The 25218-nt window shown below is 40.6% G+C and overlaps 1 long non-coding RNA gene across 3 annotated transcripts; it reads right to left on the bottom strand.

Moving 5' to 3' along the window:
- Positions 1–2339: 2339 nt before the first annotated feature.
- Positions 2340–19976, bottom strand: LOC123371598. 3 transcript variants are annotated; one of them, XR_006579864.1, is made up of 5 exons: positions 19948–19976; positions 18812–18869; positions 6565–6636; positions 5952–6008; positions 2340–2558 (listed from the first exon to the last, which is right to left on the bottom strand). It is a non-coding gene; the product is annotated as an uncharacterized LOC123371598 (long non-coding RNA). The 3 variants fall into 3 exon arrangements; XR_006579863.1 differs by having other exon boundaries at positions 19768–19960; XR_006579865.1 differs by lacking the exon at positions 18812–18869 and having other exon boundaries at positions 19948–19965.
- Positions 19977–25218: the final 5242 nt, after the last annotated feature.

Below are 25218 nucleotides of genomic sequence, written 5' to 3'. Positions count from 1 at the left end.
AATTTCTGTTTAGGTGTAAATTAGTGCAACCCAAGGGCCGCTTTAGCTTTGCATCCTAGGAGTCTCATTATTAAAGAAGACCAAAACCAAGTTGGTGTATTGTTCCTTGAAATGAGAAGACTCTAAATACAAAAGAAAAAGGGAGACATGTTTTTGAATGGCTTTTTTACACTTGAGTTAGATAGAATTTTAAACTCTCAGTATTTAAGCAGGCTTTGCACAGGGGAGTTATGCAGGTTGACAGAAAGTTTAATGGAATCCTCTTAATCAAATGACAGGTAGGGCGTAGAGCACTGTGATGAGATGTACAAATCTTCCTTTACCTCTCTGTAGCCACACTCCACCCTAGGAAGAGGCCTGCCGAGTCCGACAGCATCCTGGGATTTGGCGAGGTAGGGGCAGATTTTTAGAGATATTTAGGCATTTCTCCCCTCAGCATTGCAAGTCAGTTAGCCCTTGCAAGCCTGAGTTGAGTAACACCTAAATACTTTTACAAATCTGGGTCTTAGTTCCCAAAAACAGTTTAAGATCAATTCTTGGATATACTACGAATTACAAATATTTTGCAAGCTATGTACACAGTATCATTCAAGCAACCAATCTTTTTTTAAACATGTAAGCTTATTAGTCTTCCATGAATTGTATGCCAGTCCCAATTCAGATATATAGAATGCTTTATATAATTAATATGATTAAAATCAATTGCAGTTGAGTCCATATAAGGTTCTTTCAATATGATTCTAATGTGTAGAAATTAATGTTGTTAAGCTATATTAAAACATTTTTAAGCAAGTAGTAAAAAAGGATTTCTGTTGATTCATGTAAATTCCCCACCGAGACAAGGTACCGTATATACTCATTCATTAGCTTGTTTGTTTATAAGCTGACCCCCCCCAAGATGGTTAGGTAAAAATAGCAAAAACTGTATGACCCTTTCATAAGCCGACCCTATATTTCAGGGGTTGGCAAACTTTGGCTCCTGGCTCATTAGGGTAAGCCACTAGCAGGAGCGTTCACAGGCACGGAGCCCCTCAGCTCCCAGTGTCCGTGGTTTGCCGTTCCCAGCCAATGGGAGCTGAGGGGCTCCGTGCTTGCAGATGCTCCAGGTAAACAAAATGACAATGTATTAAATATTCAATTCAATGATTTCTTAGAGTTTAAAATAATCAGATTTTGGTGTAGACCCATTTATAAGCTGACCCCCGCTCTTTGATGCGTCACTTTTTTACCAAAAATATTCGGTTTATGAATGAGTATATATGGTAATTTAAAGAATCTGAGATTTAGGCACCAATCCTGCAATTATTAATATGCATGTGTAATGGTCCACACTCGGAGGTTGGTTGGAAAGAGTGGCCTACTGCTCAGGACCGCAACCAGTCACCCACAGGGGGTTGGTGGTAGGGGATCCTGGGCCCTTCCCACTTCACCGGGCTCAGACAGAAGGCCTTTTGGAGCTACCAGTGATCTGGCCCTTCCTGGGACACTTCCTATCTCCATCCCTACCCTAGCTTAGTCCAAGGCTTTTCCCCACTGGGGCAGTCCAAATCAAGAAAGTAAAAAGAGATTACCAATGTCCAGGGTCCATATGTGGGGGAGAGGGGAATATTTCCATTTGTCCCAAAGGGTCTTCCCTGACGAAAATAGGCACCTTGGAGATTCCAGCCTTCCCTCTGCACTGCTGGAAGCATGAGCTGCAGGTCTGCTCTCCTCCAGGTCTGCTGCCAAATGACCTGTTTTTCTGTCTTTTATAATTCTTCCATCTGGTGGAGCATTTGCTGCAGGTATGGTGGGGCAGGGCTGACTGGGCCCAAAATGATTCCTTGCCCCGCTTGTTGCCCACTGTGGGGCTTGTACACCCCATCACAGCATGTTATAGTGTAAACTTCAATGGGATTAGTTACATGAGTACAATGACATGTTCATAGATCTTTGCAGGATAATGCTATAGTTTAAAAATCAATGTATACATTTGCATACTCCTCATTGAAGTTCATGGGATTTGTGTGAATATCCACAAGCATAATTTGACTCTAAAAGGATGTAAACTTCCATCCAATTTACAACTTTGTCTCCAAAGTGTTTTCTAGACTTCCTTTGAATGTCCAAGTAAAAAAACCAAACATACCATCTCCTTCCACTCCATATAAATCTTTGAAAGATTTGTGACCTAACACCTTTTAGAGTTGTTAACATTAGACAAACACCTTCTTTGCATTGGCAGTTTACTCAAAGGAGAAAAACCATTCTTGAATCATTAACCACTTTATAAGACAATAAAATTATTAACATCAGGACCGGCTCCAGGCATCAGTGAAGGAAGCAGGTGCCTGGGGTGGACAATAGATAGGGATGGCAGTCCATTTATTATTGGGGCAGCACGTCTGGTCTGCGGTGAGAATTCAGCAGCACCTTAACTCCACTTCAGTCTTCGGCGGCAATTCGGCAGCAAGTCCTTCACTCCCTCTCGTCCTCTTTAGCGGCAGCTCAGTTGGGTTTTCCTTTTTCCTCTTTTTTTTTCCTCGCTGCTTGGGGCGGCAAAAAAGCTGGAGCTGGCCCTGATTAACATATATTATAAATGCGTTCTTCCTTTCTTTTAACGTTAAAATAGTATGCTTTGTTATTTTTGAGACCACAAAACACTGCTCAGTAATTGAACAAACATATTGTAGTGGCAAGGTTGACCGAGAAACCAACATCACATAAAGCATCAGCCTGAGAATAGTTACTCAGACTTTAAGGTCAGAAGGGATCATCATGAACACCTCGTCAGACCTCTTGCACATCGCAGGCCACAGAACTTCACCCACACACTCCTGTAATAGGCCATAGCCTCTGGCTGAGTTACAGAAATCCTAGAATCTGGATTTAAAGGATTATATTACAGATAATCCACCATTTACTTTAGTTCACACCAGCAAACAACCTATGCCCCATGCTGCCCCAGGGTTTCTGCCAATATGACCTGGGGGAAATTTCTTCTTGACCCCAAATATGGCAATCAGTTAGACCCTGAGGATGTAGGAGAGTCCCATCAGCCAGACAACTGGCCAAAGAATTCTCACTGGAGTCAGCAACTCTCATAAAACTGAGTTTGTTTCTTTTCCTATTCATCTACATATTTGGATTAATAACTTCCATCCTCATCAGTTGGAAGTGGAAGATGCTTACTCCTTACGTAGATGCAGGTTTTTAAAACAATATTCTTGAATAGCCATAATGAGTCTCTTTGCATAGGACATGTGTGTACATAGTGCTTTTTAAGAGGAGGACATCTCCATCAACTGCAATACCACCACAATGGAATCAAAGGGAACTAATCAATAGGAAAACTAATTTTCAACTTTGTAATAAATAAATCAGTTTGGATGCCAGTCAATGTGAATACCCTCCACCTGCCTATTCACCAACACCCTTCATGATGCTCAGCCATTCTGGATGAACATAAACTGCCAGAAAATGCATAAACCAGAGGTAATTTTTTATTAATCCATACAGCAACACTTTGTTCACTTATTACTAATTATTTGGATTATTGTAGCACCTAAGAGCCTCAGTCATGGACCAGGACCCCATTATGCTAGGTGCTGTACAGACACAGGAAAAGAAGGCATTCTCTGCCCCAAGGATTTCACAATAAAGTATAAGACAAGAGACAACAGACGGATATAGATGGAAGGGGGGAAGATAAGTAAACAATGAGACAATTATTAGTCAGCCAAGTAGGCAGGGATCTCTGCACACTACCAGTTTAGCCACTGTGAAGTGTTTTTCTTTTAGTCGTCAGAGCAAAAGACAATTCCGAGGAGGGATCTGAAGGTAGATAATTAGGTGGCTTTGCAAACGTCTAACAGCCAACACCTCCTAAGCAGACATGCCAAACCCGTGGAAAAAATGCAGAAATTGGGCTTGTTTTGGGCTTAATTGGCTTGTGAGTTGCTTGTTGGCTAGTTTTTGGCTTGTAACTTGTTGCTTGTTTGGCTTGTAGCTTGTTGTAGCAAGCAGGGGCAAGGGGGGGAGAGTCAAGGGTGCACAGCAGCCCCACCACTGTCCCAGACTGCACGCTGGGGGGGGATCTAGTCACATATAGTGTTGGGGTTCTTAGGGATTGGCTTGTTTTGGCCTTGTTCTGAAATGGAATTAGCTTAATTATTGGCTTATTGTAAAAGTTGGGGTGCTAATTTACTGTGTGAAAGTTGGCAACTGTGCTCTTAAGTATGTGTGGCAGCATGGAAGAAAGATGAAGGTGTCTGAAAATTTAACAAGGAGGCAACGGAGGCTGGTATCATGGCTGATCAGATGTGAGCACCTACACCTCAGTAGCAAAAGACTGAGCACTAAAGAGAGCATTCTGTCCCTGTTGCCAAGTAAGCAATGACATTAAAAAGTTCCATTAATTCCCATATATGATGCCCAATCCACTTACCACGAAATGGGAGTTGGATCAGACCCATAGTGAGAAGTAAAGACTTCTATTTCTTATCATATTTGTGTTTTATTGAATGTTTTAGACGGTTGGTTAGAAAATGAGAAGATGAAGAGTTCCTTTAAAGGAAATGATTTTAGTTTGAGTTTAAAATACACTGTGTGAGCTTGAAAAGCATAAGGTGCTCCATATTGGCATACACCATGAATCCAGATCCAAAGATTGCAAAAAACCAAGCCATGGCTACTGAGATTTTGCCAAAACCAAAGTACCTCCTTTGTCTTGTCTATGCACAGAGGACCTGAAGAAGAGCTCTCTGCAGCTCAAAAACTTGTCTCTTTCACAGAAGTGGGTCCAATAGAAGATGTTGCCTCAGCTACCTTGTCTCTTTATGCATAGAATTATTTAAACTATCATGGAAATGCAGCCACCTCTGATTATTTATTACTACATTTGAAATTCTGTATTTCTATTTCATCAGTGTAAAGATATGGCAGATGGCTTAATTTGGAAGAAAATCGACAGATTTGATTGTTTCCTGTGAATGGTTTAGTTAAATAAAACAAAAGCAATGTGCAAAGCATACTGTATCTATCATCCATCTGGTCAAAGCTAAATTTAATTTATTCTAAAATATGGATTTAAAAATTGTTACTCCATTTAAAATATTTAGAGATGTAATTAGGAAGAGATATTTGCAAGGATGTTGACTGATGTTTTAATTTAAACTTATAATTTATATACAGTGACATTTTATGTTACAAAACAAGATGAAAACAACCCATTAAAACTAAAAGCAAAAAATATCTGATTACTATATCATTCTGTTCTACACATTGATAGCACTTCTTATCAGGAGAAAAAAACTCTGGAAGATACTTAGGGACTTTCGTAAATCCTAGAGGAATCTAAGAGTCTGATTTATTTAAATAAATGAGAAATTTGGGACTTTGAGACATGATTCTACCAACGCTTGCTCACACTGAATAGTGCCTTATTCTCCAAATAGTTCCACTGATTTCAGAGATGAGACTGCTCCCAGCATCAAGTATTATTTAACATGTGTGACAGTGGCAGAATCAGAACCTTTATAGTTTATCTGATCATTCATCTGATTATTTGGTGCTACCTGAGATAAATGAAAATAAAAACTCAGCACATAATTAAACCAACCAACCATCCAGACATTTTTCCATAAGCCCCACTGCCAGAACAAACCTCAAAAATGGGGAAAAAATGAAGTCCTCTTTCCCCTCTTCCTCTCTTGATTTTTGGCAATTTAGCTATCCTCTCTGCCACCCAGGCTCACAGCTTTGTGCTCTGTTGTGCTGACTCTCTTCCCTTCTTCATACTTCACCCATGCTATCATCAAATCCTACTAGTTCTTCCTCTGTAACATCTTCGAAATCTATCTTTTCCCCTCCATCCCTACCTTTCAAAACCATATCCATGCAAGTCACATTATTCCCCTTTTTGTATCTATTGACTGGCCTCCCTTTGGCTTCAAAGTAAGGCTCATACTCACCTTCCAGGCCTTGCATACATCTCGGTTGTCATATATTTCTGCCCCAGTATTGCCAATCTGGGCATTCAAAAAAAAAAATCAAGAGGTTGGCTTAAATATCTTGAGATATGTAAAATAAAATAAATTTAAAAAAACAAATGTATTTATTTCTCTTCTGATTTTGAGCCCTTATTGTAAATTCAGCTCATATGTTCAGGCTTTTCTCCACAACCATGAGGACTAGAAACATTTAATTAATTTATTATTATTATTGATGAAAGTAGAGAGTCTCACAAAATCATATGACTGTAAAAGCTAAAACAAGTATCTTGAAACTTTCTATAAAACCATTAGAGTTGACAACACAGCTACTCTTACCCTCGCTCCCTGCACTCACCCAGATCCTCCCTCAAATCAGTTTGCTTTGGGTTTGACTCTTCTCTTACCAGTTTGGGTAATCTGGAGTAACACTATTGAAAAATCAATAGGTTTTGTTCAGCTTGAAAGGAATGACGACATTGTCACAGGGGAGGCAGTAGGCAATCACAATATATTCTACTAACCTCATGAGATAATTAGATGGGGAAAGTATTAAGAAGTAACTAAAGAGTATTTATGTTCTAGCAGTAGCTACCTCAGTTCAAACAGTATTTCCAGTCAGGAAACACTATCTTCTGCAGATTCCATGGGATTAGGAAGAACAAACCTGAAGAAATAAAGGTTAAAAGTCACACCACTGCTCCTACCCGGCATGCCAGTTAAAAAGGGCCAGAATGGCATAAAGGGACGCTAAATGGAAGTCTGGAAGACGCTGGAAGTCTGCCTTCTGAGGAACCCTTCACAAGCCCTGGTATAGGGAGTGGTAGGGGCATTTAGGAGGCAAGGCTGGACCATTCCGCACTGCGGAGATTTCATATAATGCTTTAGCCTGAAGGCCTCTTAGGATATGTCTACACTGCAGATAAAAACTCATTGCTGGCCCATTCCAGCTGCTAAGGCTAAAGAGGGTTTTTAATTGTGGTATAGACATTCAGGCCACGGCTGCAGCCTGAGATCTGGGACCCTCCTACCTTGCTGAGTCCTAGAACCTGGGCCCTAAAAGTTCACACCACAATTAAACAGCCTCTTAGACCAAGTCCCATGAGCCCAAGTCAGTTGGCACAGACCAGCCATGCAGTGTAGACATACCCTCTGAGGAACAGCACAGAGTCTCATTCAAGAGGTGTTAAATACAATAGGTTAGAATTACTATGGAGGATGTTCACAGCTTTACCTATATCAGCACTGTAAAAATGACAGCATAGTTAAACAAACTACAGTTATGATGTCATTTGTATCACTTTTTGCAAAGTGTGCTTCACATTCTACAGAGGTGGGGAAAGGAACACTGTATTACATTGTGCGAGAATATAACTGCATATGGATATGAAATGCATTGTGGTGGAACAAGAGGCTGTAATGAAAGCCAAGTGTGCATTGCTGCATATCAGAACATTTCCAAAATGTGTTTTGTTACTGAACTGAATAGACATCTCTTATTTTGATTTGGTAGATGACTTCTGCTTTTCTTAATAGACACCTTTTGGGGGACTGTATGGGTCACGGGATGGTCAGGTTTGCCACTTACCACTATGGCAAAGAGAATGATGTATCCTCTCTCACATAGAGGTAGACCATCCAGAAAAGGCTGACTGTGTTTTATCTGTCCTGTGGACAGACAGAGGACTTAGAACACCCTTAATGTGAATCTACTCGTGTTTCATGAGCACTGCATTCATAGTATCTTCAACCCCTCATCCTCAATCCCGACACACACACACAAACAAAAACAAAAATATCTACCCTTGTTCAATATCCAGCTTGGTTGCATATTTGAAGAAAAAAATGTAACTCATAAGGAGGGCCTTCAAATTTGTTTGAATACATTTTCCGTATTTCAGGCATACGTGATGAGGAATCACTTGTAGATTCCCCCCTTTCCCTCTCGTCCAGTATGAGCACACAAGAGAGTGTGGTGGAGGTGAAAACTTATATCAAAGGCCATCCTAAAATGAACAACAACAGTATTGGACACTGGGAACATTGTTAGTGTAATTTTCTTTTTCCTTCTAGACTATAATGCCCCAAATACACTCATTTATAAACTTATCAGGTGTATATTTATCTGTTCTGAACATTTGCTAATTGTGTAGGCCTTGACAGAATTAGTCAACTGAAAAAGAATGTGTGTCAATGTATTGAAAGCCCAATTTAGGATTGTGATAATTTTCTAAGGTTTTTTTTAAAAGGTGAGAAAATGACACAAATGGCAGCTAATACCTAATGTGTCAACGTTGCCAGGTAACTGACTAGAGATATGTGTCAGTGAGAGCCAACTGAGTGTGATGGATTCAGCAGAAGTAATACAGCATCAGGTACATAAGACTAAACTCATTACTAGCTTGTATTTATCTTTTTTTGAAATTTACGAATGAAAATTTATGTTTTTTATTTACATTTTACCACAATAGGAATAACGAATATGTAGCTAGGGTGTACTGTGTGCTTAAAACCAAATTTTGAGAATGATATTTTAAACAATTGTAGTAGTTATTCAGAGGGTAATAAGTATCCCTCCTAATTATTAAAGAGATTAGGATAATTAAAATAACCCACATATTCATACATATTCACAGATTAGGCCCTAATAGAACAAAGCACAAGCACTTAAGGATAAGCTTAGCATATGTCAATGGGACTAATCATATGCCAAAAGTTAAGTATTAACTACGTAAGTAGTTTGCTGGATCAGAGTCTTAAAAAAAGCAGAATTTACTTAAGAACATATGAATGGCCATACTAGGTCCATCTAGCCCAGTATCCAATCTTCCAACAATGGCCAATGTCAGGTGCTTCAGAGAGAATGAATAGAACAGTCAGACAATCATTGAATAATCCATCCTGTCACCCACTCCCAGCTTCTGGCAATCAGAGGCTAGGGATACCCAGAGCATGGGGTTGCATCCCTGACCATCTTGTCTAATGGCCATTGATGGCCTTATTTTCCATTAATTTATCTAATTATTTGTTGAACCTTGTTATAGTGCTGGCCTTCACAACATCCCTGGCAATGATTTCCACAGGTTGACTGCATTGTGTGGAGAAGTACTGCCTTTCATTTCTTTTAAACCTGCTAGCTATTAATTTTATTGGGTGACCCCTGATTCTTATGTCACGTGAAGAAGTAAACACTTCTTTATTCACTTTCTACACCAATGATTTTATAGACCTCTATCATATCCCCTCTTAATGGTCTCTTTTCCAAGCTGACAAGTCCCAGTCTTTTTAATCTCTCTTCATACAGCAGCTGTTCCATACCCTTAATCATTTTTGTTGCCCTTCTCTGTATCCAATGCTAATATGGGGGGGGGGGCAGGAAGGAGGGTGACCAAAACTGCATGCAGTATTCACTGTGTGGCTGTATCATGGGTTTATATAGTGGCATGATATTTACTGTTGTTGCAAAGTACCTGCTTCTCCTCAGCTGGCTCAGTCACTTTTTGCCTTGGAGACACAGGCTTGAGCAGAGCAAAGCAAAGCAAAGTCCTTCCAGGTCACACAGGGTCTGGCTGATCCTTCCCTCAGTCAGTCCCTTGTGCTGGTTTTCTCCCCTTCTGGGGACAGAGTGCAGTCTTCCTTGTTGGAAGAGTTCAGAGTCCTGCTGCACCTACTTGCTGGCAGCTTCTCGGCTGGCTGGCTGGCTGGCTGGCTGGCTGCTTGCTTGCTTGCTTGCTCCCCCTCCCCCGCTTCCATGCCAGGGAGGGTTTAAAAAGGTCTCCAGCAACTGGGGCCAGCTGAACCTAATTAGTTCCCTGGTAACCCCTGTTCCAGCTGAACCTTATTTCTCCATGGCTCTCTCTCCTCAATGGATAGGGAGAGGCCTTTTAACCCCTCTGGGACTAATTACTACCCCTCCCTTTGTAGCCATTTGTCCTGGGTTTGCCACATTGTCTTATTATCTATCCCTTTTCTAACAGTTCCAAACATTCTGATAGTGTTTTTGACTGCCATTCCACACCGGAACAACGAGGAGTCCGGTGGCACCTTAAAGACTAACAGATTTATTTGGTCATAAGCTTTTGTGGGTAAAAAACCCACTTCTTCAGATGCCACTGGACTCCTCATTGTTTTTGTGGATACAGACCAACATGGCTACGCCTCTGATAATTGCACTCTGAGCAAATGTTTTCAGAGAACTATCCACAATGACTCCAAGATCTCTTTCTTGAGTGGTAATAGCTAATTTAGATCCCATCATTGAGGCTGGTTAGGATTCATTTAGTCATATAATTTTCTATTAAAGGAGTATTTGTATTACCACTAACTATTTTTAATAAAGGAAAAGCCTGAAATAATCAAATTTTAGTATGAATGAGTATTCATTTGAAGACTCAAACTTGTGGGCTGTTAATTACACTGCATATCTGAAAAAAAAGTCAGTCGTCCATTCAGAGAATAGAAATCATGATTTGTGACTTAGTTGACCAAAAGGGAGTTCAAATAGTATTTTAATTGGGAAAGGGGCATTTAAGTATCTAGAAAGAATCATATACTGTGAATAATAAACAGAGAAAAGCAGGAAAAGTAACCAATAAAAAGGCATAAAAAGGGCTACATTACAGCTATTGTTATTACAAAGAATGTCATGAATTCTCAGTGTGACAGCATGTAATGTGAAGTTACCCACTCAATTTAGGGCACCCCGTCTATACCCAACTGAGGGCTCAAGGCTTGGCCCAGTCAATTTAGGAACCCTCCGCTCTTTTCCTTACTGAGGACTCAGGGGGTAAGGCATCTTACCCTTTCCCACAGGACTCAGGGAGAAACCTGGTCAATTTAAATACCATCTCTTACCCACAGGGCTCGGGGCTCTACAGATCTGTGTGTCCTTTTCCCAGTGAAAGAGCCTTATACAGCTGTGCTCTAAACATCTATTTATTGGAAACAAATAGAACATAGAAGCAGCAAAGAATCCTGTGGCACCTTATAGACTAACAGACGTTTTGCAGCATGAGCTTTCGTGGGTGATCCGAAGAAGTGGGTATTCACCCACGAAAGCTCATGCTGCAAAACGTCTGTTAGTCTATAAGGTGCCACAGGATTCTTTGCTGCTTCTACAGAACCAGACTAACACGGCTACCCCTCTGATAAATAGAACATATACACCAAGCAAATCTCTTATGCTCACCACTCCCTATATACAAATTTCACCCGATGACCAGTCAGGATCCAATCATCTGGGGGTTCCCAGAGATGCCTCTGAATGTCATGGTCCTGCAGGGGTCAGAATTACAACAGCTTGATGTTGAACTGCAGTCTGGAAATGGCTCCCAAAGAGCATTGTTTTTCATTTACATGATATAGGTAAAACTAGCTCCCTCCTTCAAATTTAGTAAATTTATCACTTTATCCCACATTCCTAAATAACAAAACATTTAACCAATTGCACACTGGCACCTATGTGTCCTCTTTCCTGTCCAAGGTTTTTTTTTTTACATTTTATCTTTCATGTCTAAACTGTAACATAGTTGTGACTCTCTCTATTTGTGCAGATGGTCAGTATAAAATGCTGGTCAGAGCTTAGCATACCATTTGTTAAGTCTCCTTCTGTATCCTCCCTAATTTCCCAGCACCTTTAAAACCTTGGCGGTTATAACTCTCGTTAGGGACATTCCTGAGGTGGGGATGCTTTGCCAGCAGCAGAACATTCTTCTCCCTCTCCTCCTCCCCATTTTAGTGGTAAACTCCCTGAGTTTCACCCATGGCTGATTTTGTGTGTGTGTGCGTGCGCGCACGTGGTCTCAAGGCTACAAATTCTCCATAGAAAACATGTAATATATAGGGCCAGGTCCATCGGACCCACATATAATCACATGCAGCTGGTCATTCAGCACATTATTCGCCTGATCTGCTGCTTACAGACAATGGATTTCTCAGTTCACTGGCAACTCCAAAACATTGAATAAACCATTGTTTTGTATTGCACACAATGTTTCATTCAAACTAAAATGAAATGCTTTCCTCCCATTTTGAGCCTTTAATGTTTAATTTTATTTTTTAAATCAAAAGAAAATGTCTAAACAGTTTAAAATTGAAAACTCAAAATTTTGAAATCAAAATTGACAAACAAATTTGACATTTCAGTATCAAATATGCATTTTTCAACTAAAAATGTTTCAGATGAAAAATTTCACTTCTCTCTCTCACTTACTACTCTTTTACCTGGTTGGGCACTCAAAAAGGAGTGGGCTTGGGATTTTAGCCATTTCTATTGAAGGTGTACTGGACATGGTATATTTTTGAGTAAGATAAGTATACTAAAAAATATCCAGAGACTGTCACCAATTTCTCTTTAATAGGAAACTAACTCTGCCACCATTTAGCAAAGGGCAGTAGTATACTCTTGTTTGCTTTTCATGCTACATCACCCTCCTTCCTCCCCCACAGAACATATAACTAATGTCAATGCTGACATTCACCTTATACCCCTTCAACTATGCTACCTGTGAATTTGGCTCTCTCTGTTTCTCTATCATTGTGCAAGCTAAGTACAATTTTGACATGCTGGGGCTGCATTTTGAAAGGTTGGAGCCTATACTAGACCTGCAACAAAACATGCAGACACCAATCCTGCCTGCAAATTGTATAAAACCTGAGTGTGGAAAAGGAATTTATGCACCTGTTCATTTTGTGCAGGTGCAAATTAGGCATCAGCCTTTCAGAATTTGACTACAGCTGCTTAAGTGATGGGAATAGTTGAGTACCTAAAGTTCAAATGTAGAACACACCACTAGTGACCTAAAGGTTAGGTTTCCCACATGCTGCTAATGAAATCAACCGCATTACTTCCATCAATAGCAGAATCAGGTGTCTAAGTGTGCATCTGTCTGAAAAGGTGTACTATGTACTAAGAACAGGTTTCAGAGTAGCAGCCGTGTTGTATCCGCAAAAAGAACAGGAGTACTTGTGGCACCTTAAAGACTAACAAATTTATTTTAGCATGAGCTTTCGTGAGCTGCAGCTCACTTCTTCGGATGCATAGAATGGAACACACAGACAGGAGATATTTATACATACAGAGAACATGAAAAGGTGGAAGTATGCATACCAACAGAAAGAGTCTAATCAATTGAGATGAGCTATCGTCAGCAGGAGAAAAAAAAACCAAAAACCTAATTATCTAATTATCACTTCAAAAAGTTTTTTTTGTTTTTTTTTTAGGCTCCAAACTTTGATGAAAATAATATTTTGGGGAAAAAACGAGTGTTTCTATTTCTATATATATATCCTTATAAGTTATTTTAAAATTCAGTATCAGAAGGGAGAGGGGATTGCAGAGACATGCATGTTTGCATGTTACCCTTTTAGCAAGATACTATTATCTGCCCACTCTGAAAGACAGATGAAGTTTAATTAGTCCACAACTTTATTCACTTATATCTGGGAATACCCCGCCACAAATTGTACAGTGATGTGAGAAGGGGGTCAGCTCCTTGCTGATGAGACATAGGAGCCTCAAACCCTCCTTACTCAGTTTCCATAAGAGATGCTTTACTTCAAATCCTTCTCCAACTCATTTTGTGAGATAACTGTACCCTTCCATATAGGGAACCTGCATTGGACATCTGCCTCAAGGAGGCACCAGTAGAATGCTTGGCTGACTCCTTACAACCCTGCTGGCCTCCCAGTTATACACAGATTCCTCCCTTTAAAAAAAAAGGGGGGGGGATAAAAAACACCAAGGTGACCCATATTTGCTCTGCCAAAAAGTTTGCAAGGTGCATCAGCCCCTCATTCCATGCTAGCTCAGGATTGCCTCACTCCCTAGGCCCAGATCTGAACTGCCCAATGACTTGGAGGTTCCATCTGTGTGCCCAGTATACAATACTGTGCCTGCAAGTCCACACCACCACTTGCTTAGCCTGTTTACTGTATAAGTCCTTGCCCTTACGGTGCAAATCCTTGCCTCATCCCTCTTCTGTATCATTAAGGACTCACCGTTTCCCCACCCCACCCAAATTGGTTTTCGAGATCCTCAGGGTTAATACAAAAACAACGAGGAGTTTGGTGGCACCTTCAGGACTAACAGATTTATTTGGGCATAAGTTTTCATCGGTAAAAAACCCACTTCTTCGGATGCATCTGAAGTGTTTTTTTTTTACTGACGAAAGCTTATGCTCAAATCTATTAGTCTTGAAGGTGCCACCGGACTCCTCATTGTTTTTGTGGATACAGACTAACACAATTATCCCTCTGATACTGGGTTAAGACAACTATTCTTCCAGTTGTAAATCCAAAGTACATCTTGTAGGCATGTTTAAATTTCCAGATGCTCTGAAAAAAGACCCAATCTCATTAAAAGCCCAGTAAATTTTATCCAGCGCATCAGTGTGGTGAGTTTGCCGACGATAAATAAGCTGCTTTCAGTGTGAACACTTGGCTCCCCTGGTGTCATCCACTCCATCCAGGGCATCTGATGCGGGACGTGACTGTCCCACTAAATCCCTGGCAGCAGGTTTAAAACAAATAAAAGGAAGTTCTTCTTCACGCAGCGCACAGTCAACTTGTGGAACTCCTTACCCGAGGAGGTTGTGAAGGCTAGGGCTATAACAATGTTTAAAAGGGGACTGGATAAATTCATGGAGGCTAAGTCCATAAATGGCTATTAGCCAGGATGGGTAAGAATGGTGTCCCTAGCCTCTGTTTGTCAGAGAATGGGGATGGATGGCAGGAGAGAGATCACTTGATCATTGCCTGTTAGGTTCACTCCCTCTGGGGCACCTGGCATTGGCCACTGTCAGTAGACAGATACTGGGCTAGATGGACCTTTGGTCTGACCCGGTACGGCCTTTCTTATGTTCTTATGTTCTTATTATCCCAGCCTGTGTTGCACCTCCAGCTCAACTTAGTTTAACCAAGCCACGACCCCCAAATGTACTATATGCTTGCCTGATTATATTCATATACTTGAACACCTTGCTTCTTTTCAGGAATTGCTCTACCCACTATCTGTCATAGCTTCCCTGTGGAGCCATCACAAAATGTCTATTTATTCACCTCTCAATATCTTATCTTTAGTATTGGAGAGAAGGTGACCTCCCACTGGGTCTGAGACTTCTGCTTAGCCATATTCCTGGCTAATCTGCATGGAACCCGGAACATACTGAGGCCCCTTGGATACTCCCGGAACAACGATCCTACCCGTAGGTCATATCCCTGTGTCATGCCACTCCTCCCTCTTAGATTCCCAAATGTGGCATTGGATGAGAGGTGGTTAAAAATCATTATTCCCAAATCCACCATCCTGCTCCCTCCCACCAGAAAGGCTCTTCAATGTGTGTAGCACCATGCTATCTTCAGCCATGCCTGTTAAACTTCTCTCCCTTGAATTCTCTTGCCCCTCAGCCACCCTTTGGTGTCTTTCTACCTCACCCCTACCCACCATCTCGGTCTCCAGATAACCACAGCTATATTTATATTTGGCACTTGGAAATCATGATGCAATACAAATACTTAGAATGAAACGAGTGAACCCTAGCATTCTAGGGTAAGTGGCTTAAAAGAACACATTTCCACCCCTAAAGAGGTGAGCTGTAAACTCCCTTTTGCTACCTGTGATGTCTTCAAAGGATTTGCTACTGTGCTTGATCAGGAATTGTGAGTTTACTTATTAAATGTCTCTTTCTTGTGAAGCTGCTCAGGGGTCTGCACAATAATTTAAAATACAAAATGCTTTAAAATGTAATAAAAGCATATAAACAGGAAAAAAAGATGGCTGGTATGGTGTCATTTTAAAAATGGAGAGTGGCTCTTATATAAAAGTCCAATATGTAAAAACTAAAGAGTATTGAATGAGCTAATGATTATCAATATGCAAGCAAAAAAGTTCTTGAAGGTCAAACAAAAATACATTTGTTTGTATGATTTTCAGAATCCTGCCTATTCCCCGTACCTAAGAAAAACTACTGGATTCTGTTTAATGTTAAGCGTACAGGATGAATTGACAATATAATTAAATGGTCCAAAAAAAGTCTAATACAAGAAAACTATTTTACTTACATAGCCAGATGGGGATGTTATTAAATATGTAAAACACAAGTGCTGCAATCTTTAACCCAGTGGCTAAGTAAAAGAGGTGTTTGTAACTTTTGAGAAACAGTATTGCTATCTTCAGGGACTCTTAGGGATGAATCTGTAATTCATAATTTATTCATGTTTTCTGCTGCTCCTCATGAAAAATGAATAATATTCTACATAGTCTACAGGCAGAGATACATATTACTAGTAAGTGTTTTTTTGTAGGTTATGCAAATAAAATTAAATCTGATCTATAGGACTGAACATACAAATAAATATAGACAAGATCTAATTTTTCTGAACATTTTGATACTTTGTCATCTCTAGCAAAAAGGTCTCTGTGTAGATACTTATTTGCATGCTGAATTCTTTTAAAGTCAGTGGGACTCTGCAGTACTAATGATTCACCTTTGCAGACTCTTTGCCTAACTTCTTGAAATACACTGCACACATAACCCTACTAAATGTTACAACAAAAAGTGAACTGTCAGTAATCTATTTGGCAAGGATCAACTGAGAGAGTATGCTAGAACACCAGTGTTCATAAACCCTTGTGTAGCGGGGTGAACACCCGCTCCAGGCCTGAAGGGGTTGAAAAAGCCCTGCAGAGGGCTGGGGCCGTGGAAGGGAGCAAAACCCCGGTTGACTGGCAGAAGTGGCTGCAGCTAGGGCCGCGCCCCAAACTGAGCAACTAGGCATTATAAGAAGGCCAGGGCAGCCAGAAGCTCAGCAGTCTCACTCTGACTGGAGAGAGAGACAGGCCTGGCTGCTGGGGAATTCACCTGGGTACCTAGAGTGAGGCAGGGCTGGGGAAAGACATTGGGGGTGGGGAAGCCCTAGGCCAGCAACTCCCCAGGCTGCAGGGCCTGGTCCTAGGCCCACATAGATACTGGGGTTGCAGAGGGGCAGCTTGAGGGTGGGTAAAGGCAGCCAGTCCAAACCCCTTGTTGCCTGTGATGATTGGCTGATAGACTGCAGTCCACCTCAAGGCGTGGGGGCTAGACGGTGACTGGCAGTAGCCATAACTGAGGTGACATGGGGATAGGAGGTGGGATCTCCCCTGGGTGGGGAGACCGAGAGAGAGTGGGGTACTGCCAGGGGGTACAACATGCAAGACAAGGGCACCGGGTTCTGGGAGGGACACGGGGGCCAATGACAGGTGGGACACCTCGCCTGCAGAGGGTGCTCTGATGACTGGTGAGCTAATTCCCGAGATGACCAGCAGGAGGCGCTGTTGGGTGAGTCTGCACCTGATTACACCTTGCAAAATAAAAACAAATTTTCTGATTTGGGCATTAGAATTCCTGGTTTGTCTGGATTTTATTTTGTTTTCAACCAGGAAAAGTAACATCTGACTGTTCTTATTGGAAAGGTTTAGACTAGAGTTTACATAGTGGTATCTGGTTTTGTCCAGTAACGAAAATGATTTCCCATTGACTTCAAAAGCATGTGATCATCAAGAATTCTCAAATCCTAAAATTCCATAGAAAAATGTCTTCCCACCAGCTGTACACAGGATTATATAAACATTTGTCTGTTACCCAAGTGTGCTATGTTGTAACTCAGATTCATAGATTCTAGGGCTGGAAGGGACCTCGAGAGGTCATCGAGTACAGTCCCCTAACCTCATGGCAGGACCAAATACTCTCTAGACCATCCCTGATAGCCATTTATCTAACTTACTCTTAAATATCTCCAGAGATGGAGATTCCACAACCTCCATAGGCAGTTTAACCTAGGCAGTTTATTCCAGTGTTTAACCACCCTCACAGTTAGAAACTTTTTCCTAATGTCCAACCTAAACCTCCCCTGCTGCAGTTAAGCCCATGCTTCTTGTTCTATCCTTAGAGGCTAAAATTAACAAGTTTTCTCCCTCCTCCCTTTTAGATACCTGAAAACTGCTTATCATGTCATGAAGTTGTACAGCAGTTGTAACTCTAAAATAAACTACAGAATATAAATAAAAACAGAAGTTAAATTAGTAACAGCAGAAATTTTCAAATATATAATATAGATGAACAACTTTGAATAAATTAGATGGCTTGCTTCAGTCTTCCATCCGAACTCATGTGTCATTTTCTGACAGAAAAGCATACAGATAGCTATGCTTCCATATGGAGCAAAAGACAGAAAGGTCATGGTCACCATTATCATTCATCAAGTCGTTATTGACTTACTATCTCTTCAGCTTACTTAGGGGAGTCATATTGATCAGCTTCTGTCAGTCTCAGTAAGCCTCAGCCCATAGTCTTAAAAGGGGATTTTAGTGGCACAAGTATTACAAACTGAATTGACCTGGAGGATGCAAGACAACAGTCAAAGCCAAACGTAAGTAATAGTGCACATCACTCTATAGGAATATATTAAATGACATGCATTTGTGCAGTCCAAGCAGCTTAGGAAAAAGAAATCTTTCCGGTCAATGCCCCTTTACTGCAATGCAGCTTTTGTCAATTTCTCTAACTTATTCATTCAAGTTACAATTTTCCCAGCCTAGAGGAAAAACTTCAATGTGAAATAAAATACATCTATTTGTGAAGAATATTTTATATATTTTAAATGAGCGAACAATTAACCTAGAAGCTGCCATCTTGAAGTCTAATGCAGTTTAGGACACAGGAAATGTTGTTCCACATATAAAAGTATTATAAAAGCAGGAAATTCTTAGTTATTGACAAATTGCTTAGTTATGGTCCAAATTGCATGAGAATTTGGTACAAACCCCAGTTTCATTATTCAATTTAAAAAATAATAACTACCCTTACCTAATAACTCTGAAGATCTCCTGGCTTCCTGAATCAGTAATGTGCTAAGTAGCACTTCCTATGTATCAAATTATAGCATTAAACAACTTCCTTCTGGGAAATATCAGTAAAACAACAGCTGTCACTGAAACATCGGAAGTACTCTCAATTACAAAGATACTGAAAAACTGGCAGGTATTTCAGAAAAATGTTCTGAAATTGCATTTTTAAATATTTAAGCCTTTTTTGGTAAATATTTATCTGAATAGCGACTTGATCCCGCTCTCATTAAAGTCAATGGGAATTTTGTCACTCACTTCAATGGGAACAGGCCTTTACATGTCCAAAGGAATTACTACAATTTCTCTTTAATTTCCCTTAAGGCTCCTAGTCACGTCATGCCAACAAGGAAATATAATTTAGCCTTAATATGCCAGACACAATAAGAAAGCTACTTAAAAAACAAACCCCCAAAAAGCCTCACTCATTGTTCCTTGTTCGGAAGGAAAAAGCACTGCACTAAAGTGAAGGAAAGGGATAGCAGCTCAATAGAAGATGCAAACATACCCACTTCAGTCTGAGAAACAGATTCACTTGCACTGGTATAAAACAGGGATTACTTCACTGATGTCACTTTACATACACCAGGCACAGAAGTAATGGGGAAGGAGAATTAGCCCTGACTTTTTAAGTATGGTGTCTTCAAAGGAGGCCACATTCTTCCTGTTGGATCCCCTTTTCAAGGAATAGCACCAATGTAAGTTAAAAAAATGAATCAATTGCCTATAGGGAACCTAGGGGTCCCCCCAGGGTTCAATTCCCAACAGCACTCCAAGGGAATATCGAGTAATACATCACCTTTCATATCCACAAGGTAGCTCCATTCACACTACAATCAACCAGGTGGCCTGGCAAAACATTTTGGGGTACACCATGCAGATGACAAAACAGAGGGCCCTTCCACTACATTAGCATACCTGGGTATTGAATGAACACAAAGGCTGGCATATTACAGCTCCCTCTCAATAAAAGTATGTTTGTCTAGTATGACAACACGGCAGGCCAAACTTCCACTGCACGCAGGGTTACGAAGTTAGTGAGTGAATTTGTGTCACAGCGTGTAAGCCTTAACATCTCTTTTCCTTCCAAGCACATACCTGCCGTTGGAAGATGGCATCACTCACATAGATGAGAATTTCTAACTAGTTCCAATTCTAGAATTTTTATTACTGGTGAAAATGCAGAAGCCAGAATGATTTTCACATAGATGCTGCTGGTGCTATGGAGCTATGGCATATGAGGATCTGGGAGGCTGGTCACCTATATGGCCCATCAGGAAGGGAAGGGTGTTGCAGTAGGTGACATTGGCAATCCAGCTGCGGGAGTCCTTGATGATCCCTGTGTAGTGCAAATGGCAACCAAGTTCATTGGCGGGGGGAAGGGGAGTTCACCGATCAAACTTGGGGGGTAACATGTTTTTGGGCTGCTATACCAAAGGCCACTGGAAGATGTCTGGGACCCTGACTAGGTGTGGGGGAGGAAGCAGCCGAGCTAATTGCTGGCACCTCCTTGTGGCGGATGTCCAGCGCAAGTACTCCACAGGGAAGGCATCCAGAGACCAGATAAATGGCCAGGTAAAGGGCTTAAAAAGGAGGTGCTGGTTAAACAAATAGAACGGTGTGGGGTTTGGGGCTCCTATGGTTGGAACGGCAGGGAACCAACCCCCCTTTCTTATAGCCCACCTTACTCCTCCTACGGGGGGGGGGGGGAGGGAGAGGAGTAGATAAGATCCCAGCAATGGATTTTCCAGATGGACCTGGATGGAAAAAGAGGAGGAACTAGTGAAAGCCCCTCACCTGGGTAATTACAAAATAAACAGGGTTTATCTGCACTGTACACTGTTATCTGCCAGGTAGTCCCAGACATCTAATAATAAAGTTAGGGCCTGATTAAATCCAATCAGGTGTCTCCTGTCCTTCTTTCGGTATAGCTGGACAATCTCCTTTCCCAATTGCTGTTAATCACCTTTTTCTTCTCTTCTCACAAATTGCTTGCAATCACCACATTGTTTCATAACTTTTTGTATTTATAAAACCGTTAATAACACTGTTGTATTCAAATTAAATTTTTGATGACTTGTATGCAACCTGAGCCATTCACATTCAAACTTTCCTCTTGCCAACTCAGTCTCTTCACACTGTTTCACCTTGCCCTATCACTTACTTTGAATTCCCTCTTTCTTGTTTTTACAGAACAGGCTTCGTTCTACTTTTTCCTTATTGAGAGTAAGCTTCACTGCAAGAGCAACAAATCTAAACTTAATGTAGTATTATTGTGTAGGGATTTTATTAACCTGAAAAACAATTCAGTCCAGATATTCAAAACTGTTTGTTTTGATAAATACAATAAATCATGAAAGATAGTTTGTATCCACAAACTGTTTTGCTCAAAATCGCTATTATTTGTAATTCGAATAAAATGTTGCTAGTGTTTTGATATATAGATATGTTTTTTAGAAAAAGATTAGAAGCAATTATTTAACAAAAAGTCCAAAAGAACAGACTAATTTTAATTGGGGCAGCAGTTTAGCAGATTTGGCAGCAGTTTAGAAGTACAATGAGTTCTCTAAGACTCTGTTAAGAGTTCAAAAGAAATAATCAAGCCGTAATATCCCCCAAAGCTAATACAGGCTACATTTTAACAGTACTAAAGGAACCAAGATGTAGGGTAGGAGAAACAGAAGATCACATGTTGTCCACTCTGTTGTTCTTATATATTTAGTCATATGAGGAGACAAAAGGCCAACCAGTGCCCTTCAACAGGGACAACAAGTAAAGAATATGAATGTGTGTTCACATTTTAAGACCTGATGATTGTAACATCGCATGACTGAATTATTGGTATTGTCTATTCCTTGCAGTCTATAGGAATAGGACGGTGTCTCAAAGTCATTTAAGAGTTCTCTAGTGGCACTCACAAAACTATTGAAAGTAACAATACTCTGCTCCTTTACACTGTTTTCATATATCACCATAATGTTTTCATAGCACCTCTGAGATAAAAAGGATTTAATAATTTCAAAATCATTCCACATGAACACTAACAAGGCACCCGGTCAACTTATTCCCAATTAAATACACATAGCTTAATATGCCAAACATTCAGAGGATAGAATGATAGATATCAGCAAGAATCTATTCTTTGTTACTAATTACTACAGCTATTCCAAGGCTGAGCAAGACAACTATGAAAGAATACCTACTTTGAATAAGTTAAATAAAAGTCATGTTCTGATCTTCTCCCATTTCAATTATATTGAAATAGAACTCCCCAGGGCAGTCCATCAGAACCCGGCCTGCGATTCAGCAAAATTGGTCTAATCCCACTCATTTTTGCAAGAAATTACAGGTTTGATGAACCAGCATTAACAAATCTATTTTGTTGGAAAATTTCTACTCAGCAATATCGGTATGTGAGCTGTGTATGAGAAGAGGAAGCAAAGTTATATGAAACTTTCACAGCAGAACCTACAACCAGGTGAAATTTGCCTGATTTCTGATTTTGCAAATTCTGGGTGCAATCCTGTGTCCATTGAAGTCAATGGCAAAACGTCAATGGAGATAAAGATTTAAAACCTGGCTCAAACAGAGAGGATATGGAAAAGTTTCCCCAGATTTGTGATTTTTATTTTTCTTTGCAAGTTTTTGGAGAATCAAAGTTAAGCTTCAAGAGAACTCATGCTGAATGTTGGATGAATCTAGGCAAAAGTAAGGGTTTCCATTTAAACCCAAAGAAAATGATTTTCACATTGTTTCAACCTGAAAATGATCAAAATTTGATGTTTTTAAATTGATGGGTTTGTTTGAAGCCAAAACTCAAAATGAAACCAGAGTGATAGGAGGTTGAGAGAAGTGTTGAACCTGAAAAACCCAAAGTGCAAAAAAGTTCACATGAACCACTGCAAGCTGAAACCACAGTTTTCAGAGCTCTAGGTATAAATTGCCTAAGATTAAAGCCCATAATACCTATTATTTTGTATTGTCACTTCAGTGAAAAAAATACAGGCTAGCTAACAGAAAATACCTAGATAGCCTGAAAGCAAACAAGGAGAATTATATGTTTAAAATGACACTACTAGCAAACAAAATACATCTCATATATGAGAAAAGAAACTAACAAAAAACATGACATCTTTAAAAATGAAAAAGTTCATCCCATCAAATTCATCCCAGATTGAACCCCATTGATTTAAACCAGAGGGGGAAAATGCCAAAATATTTGAGCAGTGGAAATTTTTTAACATATAAAAATATTAAAGTAATAGAAACATTACATCCTGGGAATATGTAATATTGGCTCACTAGCAGACATACTCTGTCTTTGTATTTTTCCTATGCTGTTTCAACAAAAGGAAATAGTTGGGTTATTGTCTGTTCTTGGTTTATACTGAATATTTATATAAAAAAATATACAGAACCATTGGACAGAAATAAATACCAATGTAGTTTTTCCTCTTGCTCTTTCTTGACCTCAAGTCTTGCCTTTGAGTTGATACTATGCAGACTTTGTGTCTTCCGTTTTCAACAAAGACTTTTCTCAAAGAGCTTCCAAGCAGACATCTTAGGACTCAACTGAAAGTAACTTCTTTTTATGTGCTCTAGAATCACATCCCTGCAGTTGTTTAAAGTGTTGAGAAAATGTTTCTTTAAACCTTGTTTCAATTTGACAATTTATATGAAACTTCTATCAATTGTTGTAAACTGCATTTAGAAAGAACCACTGCTTGTTTAAAATATCCATCTCTCTTCAATGAAAAGATTCTGGGTCATGTTTATACCTGCTGTAAGCCAGTCCAATTCCATTGTCCCAGACATGCAGGAGGAATGACAAGATTTGAGGGCTGTGATTTAAATAGGCCACAACTTTATTCACTTAGCTCATTTGAGAATACCCAGTAATAACTTGTACATTGCAGGTCATCCTTCCTTCCTTCATTATTTCCACCTATTTGGGAGGGCTACCAACAGCCCTCCCCCACTCTCACCCTGGTCTCAGCCCATTGCCCCCATATGAAGGGAAAGGGGCTAAAGAATGCGGGTTGTGTCCTTGCTGTACCAGTTCTTAGGTGCCCCAGTGCATTCCTCAGTTTCTTTAAGGGATGTTTTCCCGAATTACAGTTTTTCAGGGAACCAGACTCCTTATAGTACAAGTACTACACAGGACACCAGACACCAGGAAGCACCAGCAATGAGCTAGGCTGCCTCCCTACACTCCTAATCAGATTTCCAGATCAGGAGGGAACTGATAACTAACATCAGCCAAAAACATATCCACTCCACAGTTGGAGAGATGCACCTCCTCATCCTTAAATAACTTGGGCATCCAAATGATATTTTTGATGGATAACTACCAGTCCTCCTCATTCTCATATTCATTTTGCCACCTTCTGATTCACATATCTTCAGGACTTTTCAACCTCTGGAAGCCTGGTGGCTCCCTGCCATGCCATCTGCTGGAGCATTTCAGACTAGTTCACACAGTCACCCAAGGGAAAGGTCCTGGATCTGTCCAAAATCTCTGTGCCCCGATGACTAAGTCAGCCCTTTTACAGAATCCCAAATTGTTCACCTGGGTAAAAACTATCATTTCCAGTGGCTGCCAAAGTCTGTCAGTGGGGCATCAGCTGATCCCAAGCCAACTCAAGATCAACTTACTATTTTGGTCCAGCTTCAAACCTCTAGGTGAACTCTCTGCCCAAATGTTTTCCCAATAGGCATAGTTGTCTCACAGAGCTGGAAGGAACCTTGAAAGGTCATTGAGTCCAGCCCCCTGCCTTCACTAGCAGGACAAAGTACTGATTTTGCCCCAGATCCCTAAGTGGCCCCCTCAAGGCCTGAACCCATTGGCCTGGGTTTAGCGAGCCAATGCTCAAACCACTGAGCTGTCCCTCCCCCCATATTAGCTGGATATGTGTACACTGAAATTAGACACCAGCAGCTTGTCCCTGCCAGCTGACTCAGGCTTGAGAGGGCTTGGGTTAAGAGGCAGTTTAATTGCAGTGCAGATGTTTGGGCTCAGGTTGAAGCCTGGATCTCTAGAGGTCTGTGAGGTTCCAGAAGGTTTCAGCCCAAGCCTAAATGTCTACCCCACAATTAAAGAGCCCCTTAACCCAAGCCCAAGTTGGCTGGCACAGGCCAGCTCCAGGTTTTCAAATGCAGTGAACACATACCCATTGTGTCTGCAGGTCCACACACTAGCTCACCTGGTTTGTTCCTAAATATCTGATAAATTGTAAAATTAGCAGTTCACACCATTGGACTGATTGCAAACTGGAGGCCTCATATATGCCCTATATGCATTTAGATGTCAACACCTTATTACCTATGTGCCTCTAACCCTTAATCTGTCCCCAAAGAGACACTGCCACC

This window comes from Mauremys mutica, chromosome 5 (genome assembly GCF_020497125.1).
Source record: "Mauremys mutica isolate MM-2020 ecotype Southern chromosome 5, ASM2049712v1, whole genome shotgun sequence".
In the NCBI taxonomy this organism is placed as follows: Eukaryota; Metazoa; Chordata; order Testudines; family Geoemydidae; genus Mauremys; species Mauremys mutica.
Note: the sequence above shows the minus strand (reverse complement) of the source record. Positions and strands in the feature narration are given on the sequence as shown.